The 13,088-nt window shown below is 45.5% G+C and overlaps 1 protein-coding gene across 1 annotated transcript in view; it reads right to left on the reverse strand.

Annotated features, from left to right (window-relative positions):
• The window catches only part of GNAL (G protein subunit alpha L), a 144,795-nt gene that overhangs the window by 105,016 nt on the left and 26,691 nt on the right, over positions 1-13,088 (reverse strand). The gene's annotated exons all lie outside the window — the stretch shown is intronic.

Here is a 13,088-nt window from a genome sequence, read left to right on the forward strand (position 1 = left end):
TCAGCAAGGCCCGATCTTCTTTACAGAGAGCAAATGGCACCCGGCGTGTGTGTGTGTGGTGGTGGGGGGGGGCTTCCGACGCTCTGCTGCCCTCTTCCCTCTGTAGCCCGCACCCCGAGGGGGCACAGCCAGCCTTACTTGTCAGTGTGTCTCATTCAAACCCAACAGCACCTCCTTATGTCGCAGGCTCCTTGTTAGGGCCACCATGTACCCCTCCTACTCACAGCAGCCAAAGAGTTATAAAGGGAATCTGACTCGGGCCTGTCCTTCCTGACCTCCTGTTCACACCTCAGCCCTAGGATCCTGGCTTTGGCCCCCCCTCCCTACGCTCAAAATATTCTCTTTAGGGGCATTAGTGGCCTCCCAGGCACTAACCTTCATCTGAGAACTTGGGTCTTTGCTTTCTTTGACCTCTCCATGGAGCTGGCACTGACGGTCCTTTGAGACTGTCTGGCCCTTTGGCTGGCATGTCACGGTGGTTTTGATGCTCTGCCCACCCTCTGGCTGGTGTAGGTGTCTGGGGCCCCACCCACCCTCTTTCCCTGGACACACACACTTCTGGCAGGGCTGACTGTGCCCTCCATAGTCTATGCACACAGCTCAGACTGCAGCCACATCACATCTCCAGCTCAACTCACCCTCTTGTCCCCTGCCATCCTGGAACAGACCTCCACTTTCATCTCCCTGACATAGATCCCCAGTTCTGCCTGCCAAAGGCTGAGTTCATGCCCTGTCTCCCCTCACATCTCCAGCCCATATCCTATCCGTTCTCTCTCTGTGATAAGGGTCTCTGATTCCAAACCAGAACATGGGACTCATTCCTGACTCCTTTTCCTTTTCCCCAACCCAAACAGTTCCTGTGTCCCATGGAGTCAGTTTCCTAAACACCAGCTGTCTCTTCCACTGTCTTCCATTACTAGGGTCTTAGATCACTAATCTAACGTGGATTTTGGCAATGGTCTCCAGCTCATAGTCTAGTGCCCCATGTTGCCACAGTAACAGCACAGATCTACCATGTCTGTCCCCACCACCATCAAGTCCTCGACCATGATCCATCAAGACTGGGTTGGTGTAAACTCTGTGGCCTCAGCTCTTAAGGGTCACCCCTTCCCAGCACTGCCCTGAGTCTCCTTCCAACCCTGTGGACTTCTGGAACACCTTGGCTTATCCATTGGGTTCACATGCTGCTGCTTTCTGGAATATCTGGGATATCTTCTTCAGTTGGCCACCTCCTAGTTACCCTTCTAGGCTCACTACTCCCTCCATCTTCAGTGTTAGGCCTCTCCCCATGCTCCATCATCCCACCAGCTCCTTGAATTGTAATGGTTTATGTACAGCTTTTCCCAAAGTCAGCTAGACCTTGGCCTCCATGAGGGCGGGGCCTGAGTCTGTACTTTCCATCTGCTGCACCTGTGTCTGTCCTGTGTGTGGCCAGAAGGAGGTGCCCCATGGATCTTTGTCAAATGGGTGAATGAATTCCTGAAAGTCAAAGAGAACTCCTGCTCCAAGAGGGGAGGGGTCTCATGAAAGGCATTTTGTCATCAGATTTTAAGTTCAGGAAGCACTTGTCCTGTTTGGTACTATGCTGAAAATATTAATACTTTCTTAAAAAACAAGAGTAATAAATTACTCTTCTGGACACAGGCAGAAGCAAACATACAGTGCCATACTATATGCTGAGCTAGGTGAAAGGTTCGAGTTTTGTGGGAGGGGATTATTCTCACCATTGCCTGGCCTTGCACTTGGAGTTAACACAAATGTTCACGCATAATAATATCAACCCAGCATATACTGCGGGTGATGTGGGCACTCAGGAGGCAAGAAAAGGTATATAAAAATTGCATAGTATCGTGGGATGTTCATAAGGACTTGTCAGTTTTCTTAATGCCAAGATTTTTAAAAAGATTTTATTTACTTATTTGCGCGTGCGAGAGAGAGAGAGAGACAGAGATAGTGAGAGAGATAGTGAGAGAGAGCACAAGCAGGGAGGAGAGAGAGAAGCAGGCTCCTCACTGAACAAGAAGTCTGATGCGGGACTACCTGGGATCCCGGCATCCCAGGATCATGATCTGAGCCAAAGGCAGATGCTTAAGCCACTAAGCCAACCACTGAGGCATCTTTAATGCCAACGACTTTTATAAACAGTTGGAAGAAAATTTCAAAACAAATCCCAAGGAAACTCATAAAGGGAGAATTAAATTAGAACCCCAAAGCTACACTTTTCAGATAGCCTGATAATTTAGTTACCCTAAAAATGCAGCAAAAAGTTTCCATTTGTTCAGATCTAGGAATTAGGGGTGTCAAAAAACAAGACAAGGGGCTCCAAATCGAGATGCTTATGCTAGCCCCACATGACCAAACTTAGAATTAATTACAGTTTTGACTTCCCTAGAAATGAAATCTTAAACCCGTCAATCCGCAATCACCCAATGAGCACATGTTAGGTAATCTGCTTCATACACCACTGTCACCTTACAATAACCAACCTGCTTTTTAACCTAGAGTTCTGTCCTTGTTTCTGCTCTATGCTGGTTATGAAAGTCTTTCATTTTGCCCAGCTCCTCCAAGCTCCTTTCTTTCAGTTAGATGGGATGCTGCCTGATTTGAATCAAGTTTTGCTCAAATAAACTCTTAAGTATTTTAATATCCCTAAGTTTATCATTAAACAGGCTTAAAGATACATTTTTATATTTGGAATTCCAGTAAGATTTAGATGATCCTATATGATGAATACTACACCCAAGAAGTTAATATATCAATACAAGAATAATAGGTTCCATGTAAAATAGCGTCTCCTAGTTGGTCACTGACCGCCAGCACTGCGCTAGTCCTTCCCATGGTGTAATTTCTGTAGCATTTGCAATAACCCTAAAAGGAACTATTGTTGCCATTACTTTACAGAGGCTTTGAGGGGCGAGTAAGCAGTGTATCTGGGATATAAACCCTTGAATCCTGACTTAACAGGGGCACGTTTAGTGTGTTTCACAACATGCCGCTGAACATTCCAAACAGAAAAGTAATGGCCATTTACAGTGATGCAACTTTTTTTAGTGAGACATGCAAAGGCAGCTTTATCTAGTCTGTTATCAGGTAGGAGATCAAGACGCCTTGGGGTGCCTGGGTGGCTCAGTGGGTTAAAGCCTCTGCCTTCGGCTCAGGTCATGATCCCAGGGTCCTGGGATCGCGCCCAACATCAGGCTCTCTGCTGAGCGGAGAGCCTGCTTCCCTTCCTCTCTCTCTGCCTGCCTCTCTGCCTAATTGTGATCTCTGTCTGTCAAATAATAAAAAAAAAAGAAAAGAAAAGAAAAGAAAAGACTCCTTCTCCCTCCCTCCCTTTAATCCAATCATCTGGCCTTCTCCTAGTCTGGTCTGGAAAATCAATCCTTGGTGTTTTAAACCATGGGATCGGAACCCCAAATTCCAGCTGGCTCACCTGCAGTGGCAGGAGCGGGCCTTTTGGGGAGCACAGAGAGCAGCCTGGAGCCGCGGGCGGTGCAGGCCTCTGTTGCCAGGCAACGGCTGTGGCAGCATCGCCCTCACCGAGATGCGCACACCCACCTGCGTGCGGAGAGCCAGGGCCGCCGCACAGCTGCCTGCCCGTAGAGGGGGCGGTGGCCGGGTCGGGGAACCGCCTGCGCCTCCCTAGGAGGGCAGAGGAGGCCCTGGGTCCCCGGAGGAGGATTGCAAAGGCACAGAGTTTGGGACAAAAGGACAAAGGTCAAACAGAGGGATGGGTTCTTTACTCTGGTTGATATTTAAGACAGGACCTCTCAAGCGTTAGCGCATAATTATTTAAATTTCATTTACACTTTGTTTTGCGAATTTTGAATCATGGTTTAATTTAATTTTTTAAAAGATTTTTACTTATTTGACAGAGAGAGAGAGAAAGACAGCAAGAGAGGGAATCCAAGCAGGCTCCCCACTGAGCAGGGAGCATGATAGGGGCTTCCATCCTAGGACCCTGAGATCATGACCTGAGCCGACAGGAGACGCTTAACTCACTGAGCCACCCAGGCACCCCGCAAGTTTTTGTTTGTTTGTTTGTTTGTTTGTTTGTTTTTAAAGATTCAATCTCATGCAGTCTCTGGGGTTATAAGAATGTGTCCAATGATTTAGAGTTCTCTTCAAACCAATTTTTAAAAAAAATACATTTCTTTCTTTCTTTTTATTTTTAATAAACATATAATATATTTTTATCCCCAGGGGTACAGGTCTGTGAATTGCCAGGTTTACACACTTCACAGCACTCACCATAGCACATACCCTCCCCACAAACCTATTTTTTTTTTTTTTAAATAAAGTGAATTACCCTCTTCCCCTGATTTGGAACAAAAAGAGACAAACAATGCCATCTGCATTTTAAATGCTTGCCAACCCTCTCCTGGTGTCAGCGAGGTATCCCTGTGCAAGGTCAGAGCTTCACGAGGTATGGAGACAAGAATCCTGGGTTTGACACACCGATTCAGGGTCGGACTTCAGCAATGTCTACCTGTCTTAGAACTGTTCTCAGAATTTAAGCAAATCCAGTAACAGGATGCTGTAAAGCAAGATAGCTAAGAGGATCCAATTTTTTTTTTTTTAAATCTACACAACTTAGATTCATGGCATTGAACTTGTGTTTATTTCTTCTTACAGGCTATCATCTGTAGAGATGTACCACCAAAAGGGTAAGGAGACTCTGAGGCCAATTTATTACCTCCTTGAGCAGTTGGGGGATATCAGACTGGCACACTTACACCATTCAGAGGGCAAGGTGTGACAGTCTATGGGCACCCAGCGCCGAAAGGTGTGGTAGGGCCCCTGCAGGGATGGGAGGGTCCATGGGAATGGCAAAAGCTTCTCCAAGGGGAAGGGACCCCAGGTGTGTCTTGAAAAAGGGGGTTGGACCGGGTAGGGAGAAGGAGTACACTTCAGGCCAGGAGGATCTGCGTAAGTAAAAGCAAAGGAGAGGGAATAGGTACTTTAGAGGAGGCGGAGGGACACACAGCAAACACTGTCTCAGGTGGGGTGAACCCAATGAGCCACAGGAAAATATAGATTCTTGGTACTGCAATTTCTCTTAAGGCAAAAGCTCTACTATGGTGTGTGTAGCTTAGCGGTTAAGAGCATGGGCTGCTGAGCAGGAATGGCTGGACTCAGGTCCGTCATTTGCCGTGTGGTTCTGCTTCTTTCTCTGTAAATGGGTGAGGACAGTGGCACTCACCTCACAGAGTTATGGTGAGAATGATAGGAATCCAGTCATCTTATCACAATGCCTGGCGAATAGCGAGGTCTCCATGAATGTAGCAATTATTATCATTCAACATTCATGTAACAAATACATAGCCATTTAACTTCTCTATGTGAGGCAGCATGTTGTCCTGGAGGAGCTCCTGATTGTTTTCTAGTAAGCGAACACACAAGCAATGACATACGGTACAGTCAACATGGATTTGTTGAGGGCTTAGGTACTCAGCTGAGCAAAGTACTAGCTTCTAGGTAGGAACATAAAGTCAATGAGACAGGTTGGAAATGGAAAAAAAAAAAGGCATAGGTGATGGATGAGTGGATAAACAAAATGTGGACTATGTGTCTGATAAAATAGTAGTCTGCTCTAAAGAGGAAGGACATTTGGGGCACAGGGGGTTAAGTGCCCACCCTGATTTTTGGCTCAAGTCATGATCTCAGGCTCATGAGATTGAGCCCCATGTGGGGCTCCGTTCTGAGCAAGGAGCCTGCTTGAGGATTCTGTCTCCCTCTGCCTGTCCCTCCACTCGCACTCACTCTTTCTAAAGAAAAAAAAAAAAAGAGGGCATTCTAAAATATGCTGCAATGTGGATAAACCTTAAAGACATTATGCTAAGTGAGAAAAGCCAGTCACAAGAGGACATTTACTGTATGATCCCACTTCTGTGAGGGACCTTGAGTGGTCAGATTCCTAGAGACAGAAACTAGAACGGTGGTTGCCTGGGGCTGGGGGGTTAGTGTTTAATGGGCACAGACTTTCTGTTTGGGGAGATGACAAATTCTGCAGATGGATGGAGGCAGTGGCTGGGCACAACAATGGGAATGCACCTAGTGTCACAGAACTTTACCCTTAAAAATGGTGAATGTGGTAAATTTTATGTTATGTGTATTTAACCAGAAGAAAAACAGGAAAAAATCGCATGTAGAATCTTCATAATGACAATGGTGGAGTAGAGAATCTTTCTCCGTTATGGTTTCAGGATATTCGTTGGGACTTTTCTGATTTATATAGTTAAGGGACTCCATTTGCTGCAATTGTAGCCCTTTACCAGAAGGTGGCAATATAGAGCAGGAAGGACAGATGGAGGTTGAAAGGATGCTTAAAAAAAAAAAAAGATTTTATTTATTTATTTGACTGAGAGAGAGACAGCGAGAGAGGGAACACAAGCAGGGGAAGTGGGAGAGGGAGAATCAGACTCCCTACTAAGTAAGGAGCCTGACATGGGGCTCCATCCCAGGACCCTGTGATCATAATGTGAGCGGAAGGCAGATGCTTAACCGCTGAACCACCCACGCGCCCCCCGGGAAGGATGTTTTATAGTGGTACATTTACATTCATTCATTCTCCATTAAGTATTCTTTTGAAAGCCTAGACACACATAGCCTAGAGATTGTAAGGATTAATCAGACATTATCCGCCATCTCAAGAAGTTTACTAGTCTAGTAGAGAGGGACAGACATGCAGTCAAGTAAACGCGGTAAATTTCTCTGAATTCTGGAGATTGCAGAGGGATCCCATAGGGGTGTGTGTGGCCAATGGTAAAAGCAAAGAAAATATATAATTTCCCTTCCTGGAGAAATGCATGCTTAACTTTGCTAGTCACCTTTCATCTTAATTTTAAAAAGACACTGAAAAGTGCTTCATGTCTGGCATCTTCTCTGATCATCACAGCAGCCTACAAGATGCCCGTTATTACCCACATTTTGCAGATAAGGCTGTTGGCCTGAAGGCCCCACAGCGTCCTGAAAGAGCTGAGCACCTGTCTGATCACAAGGCCTGTGCTTTTTCTAGAAGGAACTCTTCAGCCCATACAGATTAAAAACAAAATGAAATAAAACACACCATTCTTCTTCCTCTAATTCCAAAAGGAAAACTCAAACAAGCCTACCTCCTTTGTAACTCAGTTAGACAGATTAATCTGCATATAATGACTGATGAATTAATTAACTCTTTGCCCAGTTGCCGTAGCAACTGGTTTCTTTTAGAATTTGGCTTGGTTACAGAGTTTAAAGCAACAGTGTTCCTTTGACAACATTCAAATTGTATATGAAATTAAATGGAACACAGACACATTTTACCACAGGTGGGGACTATGTAGCTTTCTCAGAAAAGTTGGAATGGCTCTTCCTAAAGCTTGCAGGGCTGTTGACAAAGAATAAGGGAGATAGAGACTATATATCTATATATTAAATGATTGGTTTCCATTTGTCATTAAGTAGGAATGATTCAACAGATTTAAACTATAATTACATGAAAGACCGACATTCGAAAGGGGAGTCTTTGCCTGCAGATAAATCCCAGTCCATCTTAGATGTGTTATAAGGTTAAGCCAATACAGGAATGTGTTAATGCTGTTATTGACAGCCAGGATTTTCAGAGATGAAGAATGAGATACAAATACAGAAGGAGAGAAGGCAAGGGAAAGCCTGTGAGGATGAACTGGGATTGTAGTGGTCGCTGTAAAATCATGATTTCCAAAAGATGTATGTGTATGTTGCTAGTTTGGGTACGCATGTGTGTACATTTGTATGCTGTGTACATATGTATGTATATATTGTCGACCTTGAACAATGCAAGGTTAGGGTGTTGACCCCCTACAGTTGAAAAATCTGTGTATAACTTTTAACTCCTCAAAAACTTAATTATGGGGCGTCCGGGTGGCTCAGTTGGTTAAGTACTTGCTTTTGGCTCATGTCATGATCTCAGGGTCCTGCGATCGAGCCCTGCATCAGGCACCCTGCTCAGGCTGCTTTTTGTTCTTGCTCTGGCCTCTCAAATAAATAAATAAAATCTTAAAAGAATCAACCCCTCCCCCAAACTTAACTGCTAGTAGCCTACCGTTGACCAGACTTATTGTTAACATAAACAATTGATTAAATACATATGTTGTATGTTATATGTATTTTATATTGTACTCTTATAATAAAGTAAGCTAGAGAAAAGAAAATGTTATTAAGAAAATCAGAAGGAAGAGAAAATATATTTATGGTACTGTACTGTATTGAAAAAACACATACAGGTAGATTTGTGCGGTACAAATTTGCATTGTTCAAGGGTCAAGTGTACATGCATATATTTCTTCATTTTGTCTGCTGAAAAGGGCAAGACATTAAGACACACCAGCAGCAATGAGCACACCTCCCACCCAGGTGTGATGCTTAGTCTTACTTATCACTCCAAGGAACCAGGGTTCCTTCAAAGCCTGGGGGGCAGGATCGCTGCCACGTAAACCTGGAACATGGTCATGCCAGAAAGAAAGTGCTTTATAACCATTGGGGGTCTGTCATCAGACACAGGAGCCAGATCGAAGGGGCTCTCAGTTAGTCAAATCGGGGATGAGATAAGCACCCAAATATTTAGGTACAGAAGTGAATTCTAAACCACTGAAAAATACAGAGATTCTGTGTCTGTGCCAATAACCAAGAGATAAATAAATGCTGGAGAAGGGAGCGCTCTTGCTAGCCAGCTGCCAGAGAATGTGAACGGAGTCCTGGGAAGGGAGAATCAGCATATGCATAGTGAAGTCTGGGTCAGGTAAGATCCAGAAACAGATGACAATCAATCTATGGGAACTATTTTTTTTTTTTTTTTTAGGATTCTATTTTTTAAGTAATCTCTGTACCTAACATGGGGCTTGAACTCGCGACCCCAAGATTGAGAGTGGCATGTTCTTCTGACTGAGCCAGACACAGGGGATCATTTTCATGAGCGACAACATTTCTGCATGGTCTCCCCACAGACTACTTACCAGTTGCAGAGTAAAACAGAGTAGCTTGTCAGTGGAGAAACTAGACAACAATTTGGGTGATTAAAATGAACACCATCAAAGGAGGAGGGGCAGATGTGGTCTGCACCTTTGTTGAGAGGGACACTGGTCATTTAGGTAGTACCCAAGCCAGGGGACATAACTGATGAGGGAGCAGGAGGCTGGTTGAGGACAAAGCAAAAGCTGGCACCTTGCACCCCCTCTCCACCCGCTCCCCTCGGTAATATGTCACAGTCCTCAGGCACCCCTGACTACCCTAGAAGGAAAACAAATAGTTAACTTGCAGAGATCACAATCCTGCAAGGCAGGAGTCTCCCTTGGTTTACAAATGTCCTTGAGATTTACAACAAAGAAGTTACCTTATCAATAGCCCAATTTCCAAAGGCACATAACTCAGTTCCTCAAGCCCGAATGTCACCCTCCCCTCCATAAAAACTGAAGGAGGCTGAGGTAGAAGGAAAAGTAAATAAAGTTAAAATTTCTTCTAAACCTAAATCTCACTAACAAGGACACTTGATAGGAGGAATGTGACATTCCACCAGGAGACTCCCAATTGTCTTCATGTTAGAGCCTCATTAGAGGGAAAGCGGCCTTGGCTTGATAGTAACCAGGTCTTCAATACCCTGACAGTCTTCTTTACCCCAATAGCCCTTCTGAACACCTCTTTGTCCTCACCTACCCAACTCCTGTGTATATAACCAGCCACTCCTCAGGATAATGGCACAGCAGCATCGCTGTCTGCCCATGGGTCCTGTCCCTGTGCTCTAATAAACCACCTTTTTGCACCAAAGACATCTTAAGAATTCTTTCTTAGCCGTCGGCTCCGAACCTCACCCCACCAAACCTCACCTAGGTTCGAGAACTTCATCATAGCCAGAACCTAAGTCAGGAGGAAACATTGGGCAAATGCGAACTTTAACAAAAAGGGAGGGAGAGGACTGTATTCTTCAAAAATGGCAAGGTCAGAAAAGGCAAAAAACAAACAGACAAACAAAAACCAAACCAAAACAAAAAGCAAAATACTTTGGAGCTGTTCCAAGTCAAGGGCAACTAAAGAGAGATGGAAACCACACGCAGCCCCAGCCCGAGCCTGGATCCCGTGCTGGAAGGGAAAAGCCACACAAGAGATAAATGGCTCAACTGATGAAACTGGGACACGGAGGGGAAATTAGATGGATCGATGACGTCAGCGTTCAACTTGCTGAAGTTGCTACCTGCACCTTGGTTCTGTAAGACGAGCGCACGCTGAAGTCTCTTAGGGGTGAAGGGTCGTGATGCTGACACATCATTGAGTGAGGGAAAAAAAATTATGTATCTATATCTAGACCAAAGATTCATGGAAAGAATGCAAATAGTAAGGCAGAGGAAGCTAATCCTAGCAGTGGGGATCCGGGCGACAGGTATCAGAGAGTTCTTTTGTTCTTGTTGTTGTTAAGGTTTCTTTATTTATTTGAGAGGGAGACAGAGCCCGGGTATGCACTTGCAGGCACACCGGGTTGGGGGACGGGCAGAGGGAGAGAATCTTCAAGCAGACTCCCCCACTGCACGCGGAGCCCGGTGTAGGGCTGATCCCCTGACCCATGAGATCACTACCTGAGCCAAAACGAAGACGCTTAACCAAAGGAGCCAGCCAGGAACCCCTTCTGAATAAAAGGGGAAGGCATCCCCCTTCCAAATAAAAAGTAAAACAATTAGAACAACCCCACAGGGATTCTAGGCTTCACAAAAGGCTCAAAAACTCATTAAGAATCAAGTGCCCCGAGGGCACCTAGTTTTGCACAGAGCTCTCTCCAGGCTGTGTGTCCTTGTTCTGTCAACAACCTACACAGCCGCAGTATTTCTGTTCATGTCCTTTAGTGGTATGTCGAGAGCATGGAGTACAGGAATAACATGGTGTTAACGTTGGACAGCTAAGAGCCTCTGACCCCCCTCAGCCTCTGTGATTATGAGAGTTCGTTTAGCTTGGACGTTGTTGAGTCCCCGAGAATCATTTGCTGTCCTACTGCCATCAGATGGGTCCTCAGTGGTCCCGCGTGGGACTCACATCACACAATGTCCCTGTTTGGCCTGAAAAGAGTTGTCTCCAATGGTGACGGACTGGGTCTGTGGGAAGTTTCAAATATTTAAATAAGACACGTACATCAGGCCTGGTTCCCTTTAGTGCTGGGATACCAGCAGGCCCATTATCCCCGAGTCCACTACCTTATGTGCAGCAGAGAGGATCCTATGCTGGGTGTTCTCCTGGTTCTGCTCCTTGTGCCCAGGAGGCTGGCATCTGCACACCACCTCATCTGGGCTCTCTGCTCCCAGCTTCCGAGGGTGCAGAGGGGACAGAAGGGTGGGGGCACAGGTCAGAGTGCTTCCCGCAGTCCTGTCAGTAACACCTTCACCAAGCTCCCTTAAGTCACGTGGTTTGAATGGGCTGTTTGTTTCCTGCCAGGATCCTGACCCATACCTCTGAGCTGATGTGTCCCTGTGCCAGGCTCATGGTTTGGGAAGCAGAGTCACCTGGGTTTGAGACTGCACTGCTATGTTGGGCAGGTGACCCTGTGCTGTAATCCGACGTGGGCCATGCTTTTGGAAGGAAGAATGACCCCCTCACTGGAAAGATGAGGGAAGGGGCAAGCAAGTGGGGGGGGGGTCCAATCTACACAGAACTGGAGACCCAGCCAGGGTGGTGAAGACAATACACATTTTGAGGAAGAGTGGAAGGGAGAAGCATTGAGAAAAATTTGCTAGAACTTGGGGGGTCAGAGAGGGTGAGTGGAAAGGTGCTCAAGATCCTTAGAATTGACTAGAAGACGATATACACAAGGTGAAGCATTTACGGGTTATTACTGCAAAGAAGCAAGCTATTCTGCGACAAGGACAACTAACGTGCAAGCTAATTTCATCGTCACCACATAGATATTTGGCTACATGGATGTTTGCAGTTTTTAATTCTGAACTTACAAAACTTTGTAAGAATGGCACAACATTGGTCTGCATACCCTTCACCCATGTAAGCACGTTGGCTGTATCTGCTTTATCATACGCTCTATGCATATGATGCATGCATACTTATGAAAACATACTTCATAGATACACGCATGTTCCAGGGACTATCTGAGAGTAAGATGCAGATATTAGGTCCTTGTCAATGCATCTTTCCTAAGAACAAGAGTCTCTCATCGAACTGCTAACATCACTCCAGTCCTATGAGCTAATCTACAGTCCCCATTGACAGTCCACCAATAGAAAGGAAGATGACTCTTAGAGTCACCCCTCCATCCCTCTTTCAGGAGCTGACCTGCCATCTCACAGCATTTAGCTGTCATGTCTGTCTTTTTTAGTACATCTGGGAAACGTCCACCCACAGCTGATGTGGGAAAACTCTGAAGGATGCCTTTCAGGCGCCGAAGGAGAATATGACCACCAGCAGCTTCCAAACACACAGCAAAATCTCCTTTCAGACACGGGCTCACCCCCCCACCCCGGGGGCCTTTTGCAAATGGGGGTTGAGGAGTACTGGCGTGAATCTTTTAGGACAGATGCTGTACAAAGGCATTGTCAAGGGGTCCCTGGAACTTTTTCATTTAAAAAATTTTTATTCTATTCTATTTTACTTATTTTATTATCTTCTGTTAGCCACTGTAGAGTACATCATTAGTTTTGGCTGTAGTGTTCAGTGATTCGTCAGTTGCATATAACACCCAGTCCTCATTACAACATGTGCCTCCTTAATACCCATCACCTGGCTATCCCTCCCCCCTCCGCCCTCCCCTCTGAAACCCTCAGCTTGTTTCCTGGGGTCCATAGTCTCTCCTGGTTCATCTCCCTCTCTGATTTCTACCCCTTCAGATTTCCCTCCCTTCCCTGTGGTCCTCCCTGCTCTTCCTTCTGTTCCACCGATGAGTGAAACCGTGGGAAGCTGTCTTTCTCTGCTTCACTTATATCCCCTCCATGTTGATGTAAAGGGTAGCTAGTCATCCTTTCTGATGGCTGAGTCATATTCCATTGCATGTATGCCCTGGTGCTTTTTCAAGTCCACATTCAGGCGATTGCCTTTACTATTATTTAACTTTCCAATTAGTTAAAAGTAAAATCAATGCCTCC

The sequence above is a fragment of the Mustela putorius genome, unplaced genomic scaffold (genome assembly GCF_011764305.1).
Source record: "Mustela putorius furo isolate JIRA1106 unplaced genomic scaffold, ASM1176430v1.1 tig00003858_pilon_pilon_pilon, whole genome shotgun sequence".
Lineage (NCBI taxonomy): Eukaryota > Metazoa > Chordata > Mammalia > Carnivora > Mustelidae > Mustela > Mustela putorius.